The sequence below is a fragment of the Mus caroli genome, unplaced genomic scaffold, assembly GCF_978045245.1.
Source record: "Mus caroli unplaced genomic scaffold, Mus_caroli_1 scaffold_13, whole genome shotgun sequence".
Taxonomy (NCBI): domain Eukaryota; kingdom Metazoa; phylum Chordata; class Mammalia; order Rodentia; family Muridae; genus Mus; species Mus caroli.
In genome coordinates this window covers 108,159,003-108,180,242 of record NW_028227268.1, presented here as the reverse complement: position 1 = coordinate 108,180,242, position 21,240 = coordinate 108,159,003, and positions in this window count along the sequence as shown.

Below are 21,240 nucleotides of genomic sequence, written 5' to 3'. Positions count from 1 at the left end.
ACTGTTAGTAGTCCTGCAAAATCCCCAAGCTAAACAACCACAGCGTGTAAGCAGATGATCTATCACAGACCCCTGCAAATTCTGTGATTGCTGTTTAATCCTATATGAACACCTATGAACCCTGCTTTGTTGATTCTGTGCACTGTGTTTCTCTGGTGTCCTTGACTCCTTTAGTTCCTACAATCTTTTATTCCCCTCTTCTGTAGGATTCCTTTAGTTCTGCCTAATGTTTGATGGTGAGTCTCTATGGAAATCAATGTCAATTCTCTAAAAATTGGGAACTGATCTGTTTCAAGTCCCAGCTATACAACCACCAAAATATCCAAAAGTTGTTTTATTTTGCCACAAGGACACTGGCTCAAATGTTCTTAGTGGTTTTATACATAGCAGGCAGAACATGGAACAACCTAGATGTTCTTAAACTAGAGTATTGATAAAGAAAATGTGTTATATTTACATAATGAAGAATTACTTATTAGGAAAAAAGACATCATGAAATTTACAGACAGATGGTTTGAACTTGTCCTGGCCCATGGAGTGGTTGACAGGGACAGGAGGATCACCTGGAAGAGAATGGGGATTACTTAAGCCCGCCCTTTGAAGGGCAGCGCCAATCTCTAAGCTGATGTTGTGGCTTGTTCTGGCCCCTGTGCAATGGTGAACATATTCGGCCAGCGATTTAGAACAGTGGTGTTTAAGAATATCTTGGCAAGTAGGGTTGGCATTTTCAAAAGCAAGCTGTTTAATAAAGGGGTTCTCAGGCTCTTGGACCCCAAACAAATTCTCAGCTGTCTCCATCAGGTGGCTAATGAAAGAATTGTACAGCTCATCTGCTTCCTGCAGCATTTTAGTGAGGTCAGCGGAGGAGGCCAATTTAGGGAGCAGTTTTATCCAGATGGCCAACCATTCCTGACAGACCTGAGCCAGGAGGCCAGGGGAAAAGAACATTTGACCTCCAAGGTGATATAAGGTGGTTTGCTTAAAATCTTTCTCATGGTCCATGACGTAGTGTCTTGTCATGAGTGGTTTTTAGTTTTGATTTTCTTGATGTTTCTGCAACTTTTGATTTCCATAATACAAAGGCACCTCCAGTGAGTGCTGCTCAAATGAGCTGCAAAAATTCTTTAGGCATGAGCCATCCCTCCATAGAAGATTCAAGAGTGCCAAGGTGAAGGGGGCAGTGAGGCCATAATTAGACACTGCCACTTTAGGTTTTTGCAGAATCTTAAAATCTAGCGATTGATAATGATAGTGGGGTGGGGCATCATCAGGCCAGACCAGGGGCTTCCTCGGTCTCCTGTGAGTCAGGCTGAAGCTCATCATCTATTTTTCCTCTCTTCTTCACCTGCTCTCTGGCTTTCTTCCAAGTCAGATTTGGGAACAGAGAATCTCTAGGGACTGTGATTCCACTCCTTAGGGAGAGGGGGAAGGCTAGGACCCTCGTTTTCTGATCTTTTTTAGTTTTAACAGAGACCTGAAGTAGTTGCTAGGGGGAGGGTGTTAGAGCAACAATTCGACCTCTAATGACTAGAGGGCTCTAAGCAGTTGTACTTGTTCCTTCCAGGTCTCTACCATATGGCACAGGGATGCCACATCAGCAATTAGCTGGTGGAGGCCACTAGACAGAGGTTGATCAAAAACTGCATCTAAAGTCCCATAGGGTAGTGGGGGAAGAGAGACAGGAGTGTGGCAGCACCTCTCAGTGGAGGGACTGAGGCTAGGGCGATTGTGGCCATTTTGGGCAGATTGCAATAGCAGCAGGTCGTTATCAAGATCAATGAGGGAAGGATAAGGGTCTGCTATCTTAATTTTCTCCCTATGTGGGGTCAAAGAAAGATTCTTAGTGGCTGATAAAGGGGGAGATCTGAGACACCGTCAGCCACAGAAGGCAGAACAGACAAAGGTCCCCCTCATAAAGGGGACAAAGGCGGTTTATGAGTTGTAAGGCTACCAGAAGGAGAACGGGAGACTGATTCTTTAAGAGACTGCTCTCTCTGTTGGACAACAAAAGTTGGAGATCTGACCATTTGGGGTAAGTTCTAAGAATATCATTAATGAGGGACCAGTAGCTAAAGGCTGTAACAGGTATTTTTGTAGGTCGAAATGTTTCATAATAATCTTTGAAACAATCACCAACTTGGCACCACCTTTTTTCATCAATTGTTCTCTCTTGGAGGAACCATAAATATCTCCCACAAAATCTAAAAAAAAATTTAAAATCCTTTTTCTTAACCCTACTGCGTCGCATCTTGAGGGCTTCTTTAAACACAAAGAGTGACTGTTTAGAAAATGCTTGTCACCTTAGTTTTTGATCTTAGCCATTCTGACTGGTGTGAGATGGAATCTCAGGGCTGTTTTGATTTGCATTTCCCTGATGATTAAGGATGCTGAACATTTTTTCAGGTGCTTCTCAGCCATTCGGTATTCCTCAGGTGAGAATTCTTTGTTTAGCTCTGAGCCCGATTTTTTAATAGGGTTATTTGATTTTCTGGAGTCTACCTTCTTGAGTTCTTTATATATATTGGATATTAGTCCCCTGTCTGATTTAGGATAGGTAAAGATACTTTCCCAATCTGTGGGTGGCCTTTTTGTCTAATTGACAGTGTCTTTTGCCTTAGAGAAGCTTTGGAATTTTATGAGGTCCCATTTGTCAATTCTTGATATTACAGCACAAACCATTGCTCTTCTATTCAGGAATTTTTTCCCCTGTACCCATATCTTTGAGGCATTTTCCTACTTTCTCCTCTATAAGTTTCAGTGTCTCTGGTTTTATGTGGAGTTCCTTAACTCACTTAGATTTGACCTTAGTACAAGGAGATAGGAATGGATCAATTCCCATTCTTCTACATGATAACCACCAGTTGTACCAGCACCATTTGTTGAAAATGATGTCTTTTTTCCACTGGATGGTTTTAGCTCCCTTGTCAAAGATCAAGTGACCATAGGTGTGTGGGTTCATTTCTGGGTCTTCAATTCTATTCCATTGGTCTACTTGTCTGTCACTATACCAGTACCATGCAGTTTTTATCACAATTACTCTGTAGTACAGCTTTAGGTCAGGCATGGTGATTCCACCAGAGGTTCTTTTATCACTGAGAAGAGTTTTTACTATCCTAGGTTTTTTGTTATTCCAGATGAATCTGCCGATTGCTCTTTCTAATTTGTTGAAGAATTGATTTGGAATTTTGATGGGGATTGCATTGAATCTGTAGATTGCTTTTGGCAAGATAGCCATTTTTACTATATTGATCCTGCCAAGCACTGAGCATGGGAGATCTTTCCATCTTCTGAGATCTTCTTTAACTTCTTTCTTCAGAGACTTGAAGTTCTTATCATACAGATCTTTCACTTCCTTAGATAGAGTCATCCCAAGGTCTTTTATATTATCTGTGACTATTGAGAAGGGCGTTGTTTCACTAATTTCTTTCTCATCCTGTTTATCCTTTGTGTAGCTAAGCCATTGACTTGTTTGACTTAATTTTATATCCAGCTACTTCATTGAAGCTGTTTATCAGGTTTAGGAGTTCTCTGGTGGAATTTTTAGGGTCACTTATATATACTATCATATCATCTGCAAAAAGTGAAATTTTGCCTTCTTCCTTTCCAATTTGTATCCCTTTGATCTCCTTTTGTTGTCGAATTGCTCTGGCTAGGACTTCAAGTACAATGTTGAATAGGTAGGGAGAAAGTGGGCAGCCTTGTCTAGTCCCTGATTTTAGTGGGATTGCTTCCAGCTTCTCTCCTCCATTGTTGGTAGGATTGCAAGCTTGTACAACCACTCTGGAAATCAGTCTGGTGGTTCCTCAAAAAATTGGACATAGTACTACCAGAGGATCCCGCAATACCTCTCCTGGGCATATATCCAGAAGATGTTCCAACAGGTAAGAAGGACACATGCTCCACTATGTTCATAGCAGCCTTATTTATAATAGCCAGAAGCTGGAAAGAACCCAGATGCCCCTCAACAGAGCAATGGATACAGAAAATGTGGTACATTTACACAATGCAGTACTACTCAGCTATCAAAAAGAATGAATTTATGAATTCCTAGGCAAATGGATGGACCTGGAGGGCATCATCCTGTGTGAGGTAACCCAATCACAAAAGAACTCACATGATATGTGCTAACTGATAAGTGGATATTAGCCCAGAAACTTAGAATACCCAAGATATAAGATACAATTTGTGAAACACATGAAACTCAAGAAGAAGGAAGACCAAAGTGTGGATACTTTGCCCCTCCTTAGAATTGGGAACAAAACACCCATCGAAGGAGTTACAGAGACATAGTTTGGAGCTGAGACCAAATGATGGACCATCTAGAAACTGCCATACCCTGGTATCCATTCCATAATCAGCCTCCAAACGTTGACACTGTTGCATACACTAGCAAGATTTTGCTGAAAGGACCCTGATATAGCTGTCTCTTGTGAGACTATGCCAGGGCCTACCAAACACAGAAGTAGATGTTCATAGTCACATAATGGATGGATCACAGGTCCCCCAATGGAGGAGCTAGAGAAAGTACCCAAGGAGCTGGGGGTATCTGCAGCCCTATAGGTAGAACAACAATATGAATTAACCAGTACACCCAGGAGCTTGTGTCTCTAGCTGCATATGTATCAGAAGATAGCCTAGTCAGCCATCAGTGGAAAGAGAGGCCCATTTGTTGTACAAACTTTATATGCCTCAGTACAGGGGAATGCCAGGGCCAAGAAGTGGGAGTGGGTGGGTGGGGGAGTTGGTGGTGGAGGATGTGGGGTACTTTTGGGATAGCACTGGAAATGGAAATGAAATAAATACCTAATAAATAATAAAATAAAATAAAAAGAAAATGCTTGTCTCATGTCTTACCTTAAGATCTGTGCTGCTCTATGACCTGTCTGTCTCAGGGCAGGTTGAACCATGGCATCCTGTAGAATCGAAGCTGCTATCAGTTGCTTCAGGAAATGAGTGGCCTATCCTCCAATGATGAGTGACACTATTTCCTCTCTGACCCCCTTGGTCCCTGTTCTGGTGCCAGTTAGTCCCAGCCTGCAGGACAGCCAACAGGGATGGGGGAATCACCTGGAAGAGAATGAGGGGCAAGAGACACAAAGAACTGACAGCAAGTCAGGAGGTCTGGTCAAAGCTGACAAATTTTTATTATTCCCACACAGGTTATATACTCATAGAAGCAGGATATGGGTATGGGGTGGGGTCGCTTTGTTTCTGGGGAATGCCTGTTCTCAAGAACAGGATATTGGCTGGGTAAAAAGTTCAGCAGGAAGAGCAGAACAAATTGGGTTGCTAGGCACCTGTTCTCAAGATCTATATCTCTTTGTTCTCAACTAGGCTAGTACTTTCCCACAGAGGCCAAGACTTTATACCACTAAGCACTTATGGCTGACAAGGTACTTAATGTTTAAACAAGGTTGCTCCCAACAGGAACTAGAAATAAAAATTACCCTGAGTGATGGAACACAGACCCAGAAAGGTAAACATGATATAATTTCACGTTTAATATGTCTGCACATCTCCACTATCGGTTTGTTTGCTTGCTTATTGGATCTCATTCAAGTGGGATGATACAAAGATTTCAAGAGATTTGTCTCTTTTAGGTACATTTTCAGGATTGTTATTTGAAGATGGAGTAGAAAGGGGGAAGATTCATGACCCATTCAGATCTTGTGCTTAGAAAAGGGAATGTGAATGAGTGATCTGTCTTGCCCATGAGAAAGGTCTCAGTTTGGGCCAGTCATTGGTTGGTCATTCCCTCCACCTCTGCTTTATCTTTGTCCCTGTACATCTTGTAGACAGGACACATTTTGTGTTGAAGTTTTTGTGAGTGGTTGATGTCTTATTCCTCCACTGGGAGTCTTGGTGGGCTACAAGATGTAGCCACTTCAGGATTCAAGTCCTCCAGTGCTAGGTCTCTATGCTTGAGTCTACCCAATAATCCACCCTGCAGTTTCCCCTCACCACCACTGATTTCCATTCTCTCTCCTGTGTTCTCTTTACACCTGATACGTCTACTCTGCTCCACTCCACACCACCTCTCCATCTAGTTACCTTCATTCATCCACCTCTACTATTGATTTTACTTTCTCTTTCTGAGAAAGATTCTGTCTTCCTCCCTTGGGCCCCCTTGTTATTTTGCTTCTTTGGGTCTGTTGATTATAGTACGGCTATCCTGTACTGCATCAAAGGGAGAGAATATGTGTAGTCCTGAAGGGACTTGATGTGTCAGGGAAGCAGGTGTGTGTGTGGGGGGTGGATATTCAGAGTGGTTCCTCCTACTCTGAGGAGACATGGGTAATGGGGTTGAGGATCTGTGTGAAGGTGTATTAGGAGGAATGGGATGTAAAGTGAAAAAATAAATAAAATTTAAAAAAAAACATAGTGAGTTTTCTAATATGAAAAAGACAATCATGATAAGAAAGAATCTAATAAATGAAACTATCTCACTAGGCGGTGACCATTCTACTCTTTTCATGGGTATCATAGGAAAAAGTACAAGTTATGAAAACAAAATTCTGTGCAGTTTTGTGCTTCTTAGCCAGTGACTTTACCAGAGGATTAATAAATTTTTATTGGGCTACCATCATAGAAAATAAGAACCATCAATGAGATGAGACAGGGAGCAAAGAAGCCCATTTATAATATGCATACCCATAGTCCAGTATTCTTCTACATAAGCAATACATTGAAAATATGATCATATACACAGCACAAACAGAATTTGTAGCTCATAAGAATATTACTTTGAGAAAACAAACTGAATGTATAGTTTATAAGATTAAGTTGACACTTGTTTTAATTTAGGAGCAAGAGAGAAATAAAATAAAGACAGATTAATATAAATTTTACTCTTCCTATGAACAGGTACATAGGAAGTTCCCCTATTGAACTTGTTTTGATTCTCAAAACCTATGAGGTTTTATTTTCCTCTTTTCACATGTGCTTGAACTGAAAATCACAAAGGCCGCTACACAATGCTGTATCTGGTGTTTCAGAAAGGGCAATGATCATATTAAATTCTATCTTGTTTGTAAGTAACATCATATTTGCAAATTACTGAAAATGCATTCTTCATGAAGACGGGTCATGGTAAAATCTGGTAAATTTTAAAGCTTTAAAGCTAATATGGGAACAAAATAAAGGAAATGTTAAGTTTATTTAAGAAAATATGAAATATGTGTGTGATAACAATGAACTGAGGACCATGGTAGATGAGAACTTCTACATTAGTATCTGTTTCTCTGAGAACCTCAGACCACAGATCTTTTCTTTTCACACACACACACACACACACATATATATATATATATATATATATATATATCCATTGTGAAATTAAGTAATATCTAAACTTTCTCATCTGCTAAAAATGTCCATTAAAAGTAAATATAGAATTATTTAAAATGTAAAGATATCTTCAATAGCTTAGTTTAATATTTGGACTTTTATAATATTAGTTTCTTCCTTGTAAAAGATATTCATACACACATACACAGACATACACATACACACACACACACACACTATCGGGATGTACAAAGGTATAAGTGTAATCTTCATGAAAATTAATAACTCAAACAATTGTTTCTAATATTTATTACATAATCGTGTACACTTTGGCACCAACTAGATCTGAATAAAAATACAAAATATGTACCATGGAATATAAAATAACGTCCATTCTCCTTGAAATACCATTTAAGTCTTCATATTACATGACATAGTATATCACTTACAACTTTCTGAAGATTTGAAGGCAGATGCTGTTGGTTTTTCATATAAGAAGAAACAATGGTTTGAAGAGATGTAATAACATTTCCAAGCTCATGAAAGTTGGATGGAAATATATCAATACAAAGCTTTAATTTTAAATGTGTGTGTGTGTCCACACAAGAAAACTTGGATGTACATATACATGTATATCCAAGCAGAATCAAGTAATCCTAAGTACATTTCTATAAAAAAAATGCAGTGTCATTTTCTTTGAACTTTGAAAATCCTCTGAAAATTATATAAGATACTTTTATTATTAAAATACATTCATTCTTTTCTTTTCTTACCTTTTCTTTTTGTACAATCCAGTCATTACCCTTCTTCTGGCCCACTCTCCCACAGTTCCTCATTCTATCCTTCCCCCTCCCCTGTATCCAAAATAATGTTTCCTTGCCCCCCACACCCTGGCCTCCCCACTCCCTGGGCCTCATGTTTCTTGAGAGTTAGGTATGTCTTCTCTCACTGAGGTCAGACCAGGCAGTCCTCTGCTGTATATATGCTGGGGCCCTTCAATCAGTTCATGTATGTTGCCTGGTTGGTGGCTCAGTGTCTGAGAGATCCCAGTGGTCAGAATTAGTTGAGACTGCTGGGCTTCCTATGGGGTTGTCCTCCTTCTCAGCTTTTTCCAACCTTTCCCTAATTCAACCACAGGGAGCCTCAACTTCAGTCCATTGATTTGGTATAATTATCTGCATTTGTCTCAGTCAGCTGCTTCATTGACCTCTCAAAGGACAGCCATACTAGGTTTCTGTCTGTAAGCACTCAGTAATAGAAATAGTATCATGCCTTAGAGGCTCCCCTTGAGATGGATCTCAATTTGGGCCAGTCGCTGGACCACCTTTCTCTCAGTTTCTTCTCAGATTTTATCCCTGCAATTTTTTTTTTTTTGACTGTGTGTGGAATGGCAACCCCTTTTCTCCCCTGATGGCCTGTCTTTCTACTGGAGGTGGACTCTATGAGTTTCCTCTCTCCATTCTTGGGCATTTCATCGAAGGTCCCTCCCTTTGAGTCCTGAGAATCTCTCACCTGCCAGGTCTCTGGTACTTTCTAGGTGGTCCCCCCATATACCATCCACCCCAGAGGTTGCATATTTCCATTCATTCTGTTGCCTTTCATAATTTTCCTCCTGTCCCCCTGTCTTAGTCAGGGTTTCTATTCCTGCACAAACACCATGACCAAGAAGCAGTTGGGGAGGAAAGGGTTTATTCAGCTTACATTTCCACATTGCTGTTCATCACTGAAAGAAGTCAGGACTGGAACTCAAGCAGGTCAGGGAACAGGAGCTGATGCAGAGGCCATGGAGGGATGTTCTTTACTGGCTTGCTTCCCCTGGCTTGCTCAGCCTGCTCTCTTATAGAACCAAGACTACCAGCCTAGAGATGGTTTCACCCACAAGGGGCCTTTCCCCCTTGATCACTAATTGAGAAAATGCCTTACAGTTGGATCATATGGAAGCATTTCCTCAACTAAAGCTCCTTTCTCTGTGATAACTCCAGCTGTGTCAAGTTGACACAAAACTAGCCAGTACACCCCCAGATACCTGAACATGTTTCCTTTGTCCCCTTCCCCTCTCCTCTCCCAACCAGATCCCTGCATCCCTTTGCCTCTCATGATTACTTTCTTCTCCCTCCCAAGTAGGATTGAAGAATTTTCTCTTGGGTCCTTTTGCTTGTTAACCTTTTTTTAGTTCTGTGGATTTTATCCTATATATTCTGTACTTTCTTATGGTCAATATTCACTTATTAGGGAGTACATATCATGAATGTCCTTTTGGGTCTCTCTTACCTAACTCAGGATGATATTTTGTAGTTCCATCTAGTGCCTGCTAAACTCATGATATCCTCATTCTTTATAGCTGAATAGTAGTATTTCATTGTGTAAATGAATGACATTTTCTGTATCCATTCTTGCATTGCAGAACACTGGGGTTATTTCAAGCTTCTGGCTGTCACAGATAAGACCACTATGAATATAATGGAGCATGTGCCCCCATAGTATGGTAAGGCTTCTTTTGAGAATATGCTCAGTTGTATACCTGGGTCTTCAGGTAGATCTATTTCCAATTTTCTGAGGAACCTCCAGATTGATTTCCAGAGTGGTTTTACCAGTTTGCAAAACCACCAGCAATGGTGGACTCTTCCTCATCAACATGTGCTGTCATCTAAGTTTTTTATCTTAGTCTTTCTAATTGTTGTAAGGTGGAATCTCCTGGTCATTTTGATTTGCATTTCCCTGATGACTAAGACTTTAAATATTTCAAGTGCTTCTTGGCGATTTGAGATTCCTCTATTATAAATTCTTTGTTTAGATCTATAGTCCATTTTTTTTTTTTGTATTTGTGTGTTGTTTGGCTTTTTGGATGTCAGCTTCTTGAGTTTTCTCTATGTCTTAGATATTAGCGCTCTATCATGAGTGGGGTTTCCCAATCTCTAGGTTGCAGATTTGTCCTTTTGACAGTATCCTTTGTCTTACAGAAGCTTTTCAGTTTCATGAGGTACCATTTATCAATTTCTGATCTTAGAGCCTGAGCTATTTGAGTTCTGTTTTAGAAAATTTCCCCCATGCCAATGAGTTCATCATCACTTTTTTTTTTTTAAACCAGTAGTGTTTGGTTTTACCATAGATCTCTGGGCTATCTTGTCTTTGGTTTTTGGTGATGTAAGCAGTGTCAGGTATGAGCTCTATATTGCAGTGTGGCCCTTAAGTTTAATCTGGCATCATTTGATTCCTGCTACAAGGTTTGGGGCACAGTTGCCCTAGCAAATTTTTCAGTCAGGACATCATTGTAATTTAAAGGGTTGGTGGCAACTTTGGTGTTTACATTCCTCTTTTGATAGCCTGCAGAGTACCTCTGCAGAGTACCTCTGGTACCAAAGACACTAAAACTTAGAGGTATAGGTTCTATGTAGACCCAAGCTCAATCTCTCATTTACTGATAGGTGGATATTGTTTTCAGGTAATGGATAGCAATCTATTCTATTGTCTCTAAAACATCCTAGAATGTTTGGGAATTTCCATGGTGTCTTAGTTAGGGTTTTACTGCTGTGAGCAGACACCATGACCAAGGCAAGTCTAATAAAAAACAACATTTAATTGGGGCTGGCTTACAGGGTCAGAGGTTCAGTCCATTATCATCAAGGTGGGAGCACGGCAGCATCCAGGCAGGCATGGTGCAGGCAGAGCTGAGAGTTCTAAGTCTTCATTCAAAGGCTGCTAGTGGAAGACTAACTCCTAGGCAACTAGGGTGAGGATCTTGCCCACACCCACAAAGGCACACCTACTCCAACTAGATCACACCTCCAAATGGTGCCACTCCCTGGCCCAAGAATATACAAACCATCACATTCCACTCCCTGGCCCCCAGAGACTTGTTCAAACACCTGGGGGGGGCATATTTAAACATAGCATAATGCAAAATGCATTTAGTACAAATTTTAAACTCCTTATAGTCTATAGCAGTCTCAACAATGTTAAAAATACAAAGTTCAAGGTCTCTTCTGAGATTCATCCAATCACTTAACTGTAATCCCCAAAGAACGATAGGAAACCAGCTGGGCAAACTCTAAACTCTGCATCTCCATGGCTAATGTCAAAGCAGTCTTCAGATCTCCACTCCTTTTTCATTTTTGTTGATTGCAACAAACTGCTTTCCCCTGGGCTGGTTCCACTTCCTGTTAGCAGCTTTTCTCAGCATGTATCCCATGGCTCTGGCATATTTAACATCTTTGAGTATCCAAGGCAATTTCAATGTTACAGTTTCTTGTTTCAGTGTCTGGGATTCCACTTGATCTTTTGGACTCCTCCTAAGGGCTGGTATCACTTCTCCATTTCTGAGCACTCTATGCTCAGATTAATCCACTTCACTACCCCTGCTATTCTTGGTGATCATCCCATGGTACTGACATCTCCAATACACTGGGGTATTCCACTCCAATTAGGCTTCACCAATAGCCTCTCATAGGCTCTCTTCATGGTGTCAAGCCTCAAATTCTTTGCATGACCCCTTCAGTCCTGGGCCATCAACTACAGCTGAGGCTACACCTTTTCCAATGGCCCTCCATGACCTCTCACAATGCCAAACCTCAGATGTTCTTCATGACACCTTCTTGCCTTCAAAACACAAATCACCTGAGTGACTCTTACACATTACCAAATCCAGCTGCAGCATGAGGTACAATCTTGGCTATCTCTGTAACACAGCTTCTTTGTGCTCCCAGAAAACAATTCCCAGAAGATTTCACCTTAGTGATGCTGGTCTCTTCTTAATTACTGCTAATTTCTTAGCTCCAGCTAACCATCTTCAATTGTCCCAGTAGTTCTTTCCATTCTTAACTCTAGAACCAGAGCCACATGGCTTAAGCTGCCGAGTTCTGCTGCTTGCAGAAACTAGAACATGACCCCTTGTACTATTACATTATCACTGGCTTTATATTTTCCAAATCCTTCACTACCTAAGCTTGGCTATACTAGATCTTGCTTTGCAGATTGACCTTGAATGCAGAGATGAGCATGCTTGTCTCCTGGGATTAAAGGTGTGTACCACCATGCCTAGACCTAAATTTAGCTGGGTAGGATCTTGCCCCCAAATTCCCACTCCCTTAATCGGTTATCTCCTAGAACACAAGATTTTGCTCCATTTCACTTTCTGGTACTCCTTTAATACTCAAACCATATAATTTATATTTTTCCTTTCTAAGCTTGCTATGCTTGTTCAAACTTCTCTTCATAAGACTTAAACAGAGAACAAAGTCTCTGCTGAGCTTTTTTGAAACTTTCTTTGACAATGCAAATAATCTGAGTCTCTTCACCTTATTCAAAGACAGACTTTTCAGACAAGGGCAAAAAGTAGCCACATTCTTCACCAAAATACCACAAAAACAGTCTTTATGCCACATTCTGAAATTCTTCTCCTTTGAAATCTCTTGGGCCAGGTCAACACAGTTCAAATTACTCCCAGCAACAAAGTTTTCCATATTCCTACTAGGATGGCCCATTAAGCCCCATTTAAACTATTCCACTGCTTTCCAAATCCAAACTCCCAAAATCCACATTCTTTCAAATAAAAGCATGGTCAGGCCAATCACAGCAATAACCCAGTCCCTGGTACCAAGTTCTGTTCTTAGTTAGGGTTTTACTGCTGTGAACAGACACCATGACCAAGGCAAGTCTTATAAAAAAACATTTAATTGGGGCTGGCTTACAGGGTCAGAGGTTCAGTCCATTATCATCAAGGTGGGAGCACGGCAGCATTCAGGCAGGCATGGTGTAGGCAGAGCTGAGAGTTCTATGTCTTCATCCAAAGGCTGCTAGTGGAAGACTGACTCCTAGGCAACTAGGGTGAGGATCTTAAGCCCACACCCACAGAGGCACACCTACTCTAATCAGGTCACACCTCCAAATAGTGCCACTCCCTGGCCAAGAATATACAAACCATCACACATGGTATACATTCATTTATTTATTTATCATGTAGAAGAATGCGAATTGATCCATTCCTATTTCCTTGTACTAAGGTCAAATCTAAGTGAATCAAAGAACTCCACATAAAACCAGAGACACTGAAACTTATAGAGGAGAAAGTGGGGAAAAGCCTCGACGATTTGGGCACAGGGGAAAAATTCCTGAATAGAACATCATTTATTTATTTTGAATTATATTGTTCTTCAGAATTTTATACCATGTGTATTGAAAATATTTGTTTTTCTCCCAAAGTCCTCCCAAAATCCAAACTCTCCCCTATCCACTCAGAGTTGTATCCTCTTTAATTTTATTTTGTATGTGACCATGTTGTCCAATTTGTGTTGTCTGTATATACTTGGATGTGTGGCCTTCCAGTGAAGTATGCTTGGCCTATCAGTAAACTCCATTCTGTACATGAATAGTAAATGTTGTAAATATCATTTTAATGCATGACTGCCACTAGTGAATTAGCAAAATTTAAGTGTAATTCATGAACTCATAAGTTTCTGTTTCCTAAATATTATCTACAAAAGTCTTACCAGATTTGGTCCACATGTTTAAGAAGATAAAGTTCCTAAAGTGTTGTGATTTCTTTAACAATTTCACTGAAAGTTTCAGATGCTCTTATTTAAGTATTATTATAAAGTAAAATGAATAATATTTTAATAATCTCAAGGCCAACAAGCATTCATCAAGTCTGTTAAGAATCCAATATTTCACATTAAATTTAAAGATTATATCTTCCTTTTGTTTTAATTTTTTATGAGTACCATAATTTTTACTAAAGCTTATAATATTCTAGAACTCGTAAGTGGAAGTTATACTCTAATATTGTTTAAAGAATAATACTTATCCTATTAGCTGGTGGGTCTAGGAATTTTCTTTGATTCTAATGAGGAATACATGTATTTACTTTGAATAAAGCTGCTTGTTATACAGAGAAGTCAAATGTGTGTATGTACTGCTGGCAATTGAAAATGGCTAGAGGAGAAAGAGGGAAGCTTCTAACTGGCTAGTTGCATCCGCTTCTCTTATCTACTTTTGGTTCTATGGATTCAGTTCCAAAAAACCTAGCTAGACCTTTATTTTATATATTACTGTCTATATTAATATGTGGTTTTGACTGTTCTTACTGTAAATTTCAACTATAACCCTAGAATGAGCAATCTTACATTGAATATGAATGCTATAACCATCTTTCCAAGACTTAGGGATCATGGTTAGGGAGAAGCAGAAAGAATGTAAGAAGCAGAGGTAGTAGATATCCAGAAGGAAACAGTATTTTCTGGACACAGTAGGGAAGCTGTAAATAGGAATTTCCAGAGATTGTGACTGTACACCAAAGACATTCAGCAATACAAGTTCAACAAAATATCAGCTTGGAAAGGTAATTTGGCCTTGAAATTTCCCCCATAGACATGGGGTTAATGGCTGCAAGGAAAGGACCTAAAAGTTATGTTTAAGTGTAGCACCTGCTAAATCAATAACAATAATATTGGTCCTGAGATTTAAAAAATAAAGATGAAATTTTGACTGGTTGGAAAAAGGGATGGATATGTGAACAAGTGGTGGATGGGAGTGAATGACCATAATCAAATACATTGTATGAAATTTTCAAAACCTATAACCTAATAACATTTTATTTTAAGATGTGCTAAAACATTACAAATCAAAGTGACTATTTAATGAACATTTTATAAATGAAAATTTTGAGAGATAACTAGGTAATTTCCTGAGAGAAATATCTAGGAGGTTTTAAATACATAGCACACAAATATACAGAAAATTTAAACATTTTTATTCTCTTTTTCAATATATAGATAACTGAATTCTCACAAATCTATTCATTATAGAATGACACTAAACTTTGCTGACATTAACATTCTAACTTAAATTTGTAACAGTAGAAAGTATAACTGAAATGACATTCAGGTTTAAACTTGTAGTGGTTCTAAGTTTAAAATACTAGTGATAAGCAAGAGAAGAGAAACCAACTATGTCTGAGGACTTAGGACATTTCTGTCATAGTATTATCTGCACTTCACTCTGATTTCTTCTGGAGTAAACTCCTCTGAGAGCCAGGGCCCCAGGTCTATCTGCTTGTCTTAAAGCTAACGATAGCTGAAGGGCTTTTCAAAAGACATTTCTCCAGAGTTTTCTGCCTGGTTATTCCAAACATCCAATAAGATGATTTGTTTCTTAGTTTGTTAGTTTGCTTGCTTGTTTGCTTGCTTGCTTGCTTTTTGTTGCTATTGATTTGTTGTTGTTGTTGTTTTGTTTTGTTTTGAAATTTTAGCAAAGATCACAAGCTTCCATCTAGGCTCCAATTCTGACACTGCCTACCAGTGCTCACCTTGCTCAAACTTTCATACGTTGTGACACTCATTCTGCTTACTTGTACCTAAATTTTTACATCTTTTTTATTACTGAAATATTCTCGGTTCTTATTTTCATGTGCAAAATTATCCCTGGAGTAATTGTCTTTCCAATCCATACAAAGTTAATGTGCTTTCATCTTTTGTAGTTAAAGAAGTGGTCCTTTAGGGAAAATTGCTTGGCCTAAACAATGAAGGTTAATTTCCTACTTCCTATAGAACTATTATTCTGTATTTTGACATCCAGAATGTCCTTTACAGAAATTATTAGCTCAGTTAAATTATAAAATAATCTGTTTGATAGAATACAAACGTGCGCAGCTTCTCAAAATTATACATACTTACAAAGTATATACATATTTATCTTAGATATATACAACATACTACATATATTCATTTATGTTACAGCTATTTACAAATATATTTCGATACTAATCAACTTGTATATATGTTTATACACATATAATCATATTAATCCTGCTTCTCTGGAGATAATATTAATAAAGTTACTATGCTATAAACTACTTGCTTTTGAGATTCAAGTTGGGTAAAAGAATGTGACTCAGACTGTGAACGGTTCAAGAGAATGTTCTCTTCTTCATGTAGAGGAAATGAAAGGAAATATATCTTGTTTTCATTGCAGTATAAAGTAGAAAATCCTGAGTATCTTTGCAGATTCTATAAGCTGTGTTCTCTGAAATCCAGTTGGGAGATCAACAAATGTTGCCTAATTGTCCATTCTCAGTCTACTGAATGAGCACTGTCACATTGTATATGCTCATACTTGCTCAAGATGCTCTAGCCTCAAACACTGGTTTCCATGACAAACATCTTTATTTAATTACCTTGCAAACCCAAAGTACAAATTCACCACAGGTGATGCAGCTGTTCATCAAATGCAAATTTAATCTTTCCTCTGTTTTTTAAAGTGCAGAGGATATTTAATAACTTCATAAAACACAATATAGACGCAGAGAGTAATGTATATATGCATTTTTATCACATGAAGTTTGTCTAGACTTATAGGAAAATATTAAAGTACCAGTATTAAGCTTTCTTTTATTTGTCACACTTTATACAGAAAATGAGAATGATAAATAATCTCAATGTACAAATAAGGATTTACAGTACAATGAAGTCTAGGTTTCTTAAGTAATGCGGCTCACCTATTTATGCAGGAGGAAAGGAGAAAGGATGAGTTAGAACTTGAAGGTGGAGATGGCACACCAGTGTTCAACACCAGGATACCACAACCTGGCTATCACAGTCTGGTGGAGCTGTAGGAGGAAAACTTGATGCAGTGAGTGATGGTTTTTAGGGAAAGCCAACAGTTTAATCTCATATCTTCATTGATGTTTTAAAACTAATAGATAAGCTGCTACACATAGCCTGGAATTATGTGTTCCAAATCAATTTTTACATGCTGGGGTGAATTAATCATGTGGAGATTTCATTCTTCACTTTTGAGGTTGATGTGATACATTTGTTAAAATAAACCATGAAAGAGAAATTGTATGTCTTTCTAGGCACTCATTTCATTTGCTTTACTGAAAACTGCATGTACATCTCATAATGATACTTAGTAGCATCTGAAGAACCAACAGAAATAGTAATCTACAGAAGCTACAGAAGTAAGGAGCTACAGGACAAAGTCAGCAGATATGAATACATCGGATTTTCTCAACTTATTTGAAGTTTAAGGTTAATTAAGAGATATTAGAGTAAAAACAAGAGTTTAAAAAGTCTTATGCTTAAGTATACTATCATATCACCTATAAATAGTGGTATTTTGACTTCTCCCTTTCCAATTTGTAAAATTTGACTTGCTTTTGTTGTCTAATTGCTCTAGGTATAATTTCAAGTACTATATTGAACAGGTAGGGAAAGAGTGGGCAGCCTTGTCTAGTTCCTGAAATTAGTAGGATTGCTTAAAGTTTTTCTACATTTAGTTTGATATTGGCTACTGGTTTGCTTTATGTTGCTTTTACTATGTTTAGGTATGGGCCTTGAATTCCTGGTCCTTCCAAGACTTTCACTATGAAGGGGTGTTGAATTTTGTCAAGTGTTTCTCAGCATCTAATCAGAAGATAACATGTTTTCCTTTGAGTTTGTTTATGTAGCAAATTACATTGATGTATTTCTGTATATTGAACTATCCCTATATCCCTCAGGTGAAGCTCATGATGGGTGAAAGTTACACCAGAGAACTCCTAAACCTGATAAACAACTTCAGCAAGGTGGCTGGATAAAGAATTAACTCAGACAGATCAGTAGCCTTTCTCTACTCAAAGTATAAAAGTGATGAGAAAGAAATTAGGGAAGTGACACCTTTCACAACAGTCACAAATAATATAAAATACCTTGGTGTGACTCTAATCAAGCAATTGAAAGATCTGTATGAAAATATCTTCAAATTTCTGAAGAAAGAAATTGAAGAAGTTCTCAGAAGATGGAAAGGTCTCCCATAATCTTGGATTGGCAGGATTAATATAGTATAAACAGCCATCTTGGCAAAAGCAAACTAAAGATGCAATGCAATCCCCATCAAAATTCTTACTCAATTTTTCATAGAGTTACACAGAGCAATTTCCAAATTCATTTGTAATAACAAAAAAAGTCCAGGATAGTGAAAACTATGTTTTAATATCTATCTATCTATCTATCTATCTATCTATCTATCTATCTATTTATCTATTTATTTATTTATTTATTATATTTAAATACACTGTAGCTGCTTTCAGACACTCCAGAAGTGAGCATCAGATTTCTACAGATGGTTGTGAGCCACCATGTTGTTGCTGGGATTTGAACTCAGGACCTTTGGAAGAACAGTCAGTGCTCTTAATCGCTGAGCCATCTCATCAGCCCATGAAAACTATTCTTAACAACAAAAAGACTTCTGGGGTAATCACCATCCCTGACCTGAAGCTATATTACAGATCAATAACAAAAAAACAAAAAACAAAAAAACAAAAAAAAATCCAAACAAACAAAAAACAAAAACAAAACAAAACAAACAACAACAATAAAAAAACCTGACATTATATTAGTACAGAGTCAAGCAGGTGGTAGATTAATGGAATTGAAGACCCAGAAATGAACAGACACACCTATGGTCACTTGATCTTTGACAAAGGAGCTGAAAACAATCCAGTGGGGAAAAAGACTTCATTATCAACAAATGGTGCTGGTTCCACTGGAGGTCAAAATGTGGACAAATGCACATCCATCCATTCTTATCTCCTTGTACAAAACTCAGTCCAAATAGATCAAGGACCTCCACATAAAACCAGATACATTCAAATTAATAGAAGAGATAATAGAGAAGAGCTTTTAACAGGCAGAGGGGAAAATTTCTTTAAAAGAATACCAATGGCTTATGCTGTAAGATCAACAACAGACAAATGGAAACTCATAAAATAGCAAAGGTCACTATCTATAGGACAAAACAGCAACCAACAGATTGGGAAATGATCTTTACCAACCCTAAGTCTGATTGAGATATAATGTCAAATATATACAAAGAACTAAGAAGGTAGACTCCAGAGAATAAAATAACCCTATCAAAAAATGAGGTACAGAGCTAAACAAAGAATTTTCCATTGAGGAATATTAAATGGCTCAGAAGCACCTAAAGAAATGTTCAACATCCTTAGTCATCAGAGAAATGCAAATCAAAACAACTCTGAGATTCCATCTCATACCAGTCAGAATGGTTAAAATCAAAAATGCAGGTGACAGCAGATGCTGGTGAGGATGTGGAGAGAGAGGAACACTCCTCAATTGCTGGTGGGTTTGCAGACTGGTACAACCACTCTGGAAATCAGTCTGGCAGTTCCTCAGAAAATTGGACATTGTATTACCTGAAGACCCAGCAATACCACTCCTTGGCATATATCCAAAAGATGCTCCAACATGTAACAATGACACATGCTCCACTATGTTCATAGCAGCCTTACTTATGATAGTCAGAAGCTGGAAAGAACTCAGATGTTCTTCAACAGAGTAATAGATATAGAAAATGTGGTCTATTTACACAATAGAGTACTACTCAGCTATTAAAAACAATGGCTTCATGAAATACTTAGTCAAATGGATGGAACTAAAAAATATCATCCTGAGTGAAAAATCCTGTCACAAAAGAATGCACATGCAGTCACTGATAAGTGGGTATTAGCCCAAGAGCTCAGAATACCCAAGATACAATCCACAGACCACTTGAATCTCAAGAAAAATGAAGTGTGGATGCTTTGTTTCTTCTTAGAAGGGGTAATAAAATATTCACTGGAGGAAATTCATAGACAAAGTGTGCATCAGAGACTGAAGGTAAGGCCACCCAGATACTTCCCCACCTTGGATTAATTCCATATGTAGTTATCAAACCCAAACACTATTGTGGATACCAACAAGTGGTTGATGACAGGAACCTTATATAGCTGTCTGCTGGGAGGTTCTTTTGCCAGAGCCTGACAAATATAGAAACAGAAGCTAGCAGACAAGCATTGAACTGAACACGGGGTTTTCCAATGGAGGAGTTAGAATCAGTACTGAAGGAGCTGAAGGGGCTTGCAACCCCACAGGAAGAACAACAGTTTCAACCAACCAGACCCCCCTTGAGATCCCAGTGCCTAAACCACCTACCAGAGTACACGTGGAGCGACCCACGGCCCCAGCGACATATGTAGCAGAGGATGGCCTTGTTGGGCATAAATGGGAGGGGATGTCCTTGGGCCCGTGAAGTCTCAAAGCCCCAGTGTAGGGGAATGCCAGGGTGCAGAGGCAGGAATCAGTGGGTGGGTTGAGAAAACCCTCATAATGGATGCAGGGAGGAAGTGTGATAGGGAATTTCTGCAGGAGAAACGGGGAAAAAGTTATACATTTGAAATGTAAATAAATAAAATACTAATGACAAAAAAAGTCACACACAAAATCTTATGTTGAACAAGTAACTCCATTTCCTCTGATGAAGCTATTTTAGATGCAGCAGTTACCACTTGAATCAAGTGCTACAGAAACTCCAAGATACTGGTCCTGGGGCATTGCTATGAAATAAACAGGTTCAACCAGAAATAGATGCGGTCACTGGGGTAGCAATGCTCAGTCAACATAGTGACCAGAGTATTCACATTCATAGTCAAAAGTGCAAAGGAACCATAGCAAGCAGATCCTGATAATGCCGTTAACTTGTCTCTTTAGGGAAACTGCTGATATGTCCTAGAATTTGGGTCAGAAATGGTGTCTCAAGACTGGAGGAGTAAATTGTAAAGAACAGCAGGTGCCTCAGTTCCTCAGATGAGCAGAGCATATAGTTATCTGACAGTACTTTCTATATGACATTTAAATAAAAAACACAGGCTCAAGACTAGTGTATGGGCTGGACTGGTGCCATGCAGTTGGAACATCTGCTACAATTGAGGCTCAGAAGTGACAAGCTACGGTTTTAGAAGCATGACATACAGCACTAAGTATGTGATGGTTTGAATGACATTTTAAAAGTTGGTAATGCCATGGAAAGATATCCACAGAGCCATTCTGTTTTTACTTTCATGAAAGTAGTCATGATATTCGGTGAAGTACAGGAGACAAAAATAATTCATTATAAGACTGTTAATTCATATTCAGCAGCTACTGG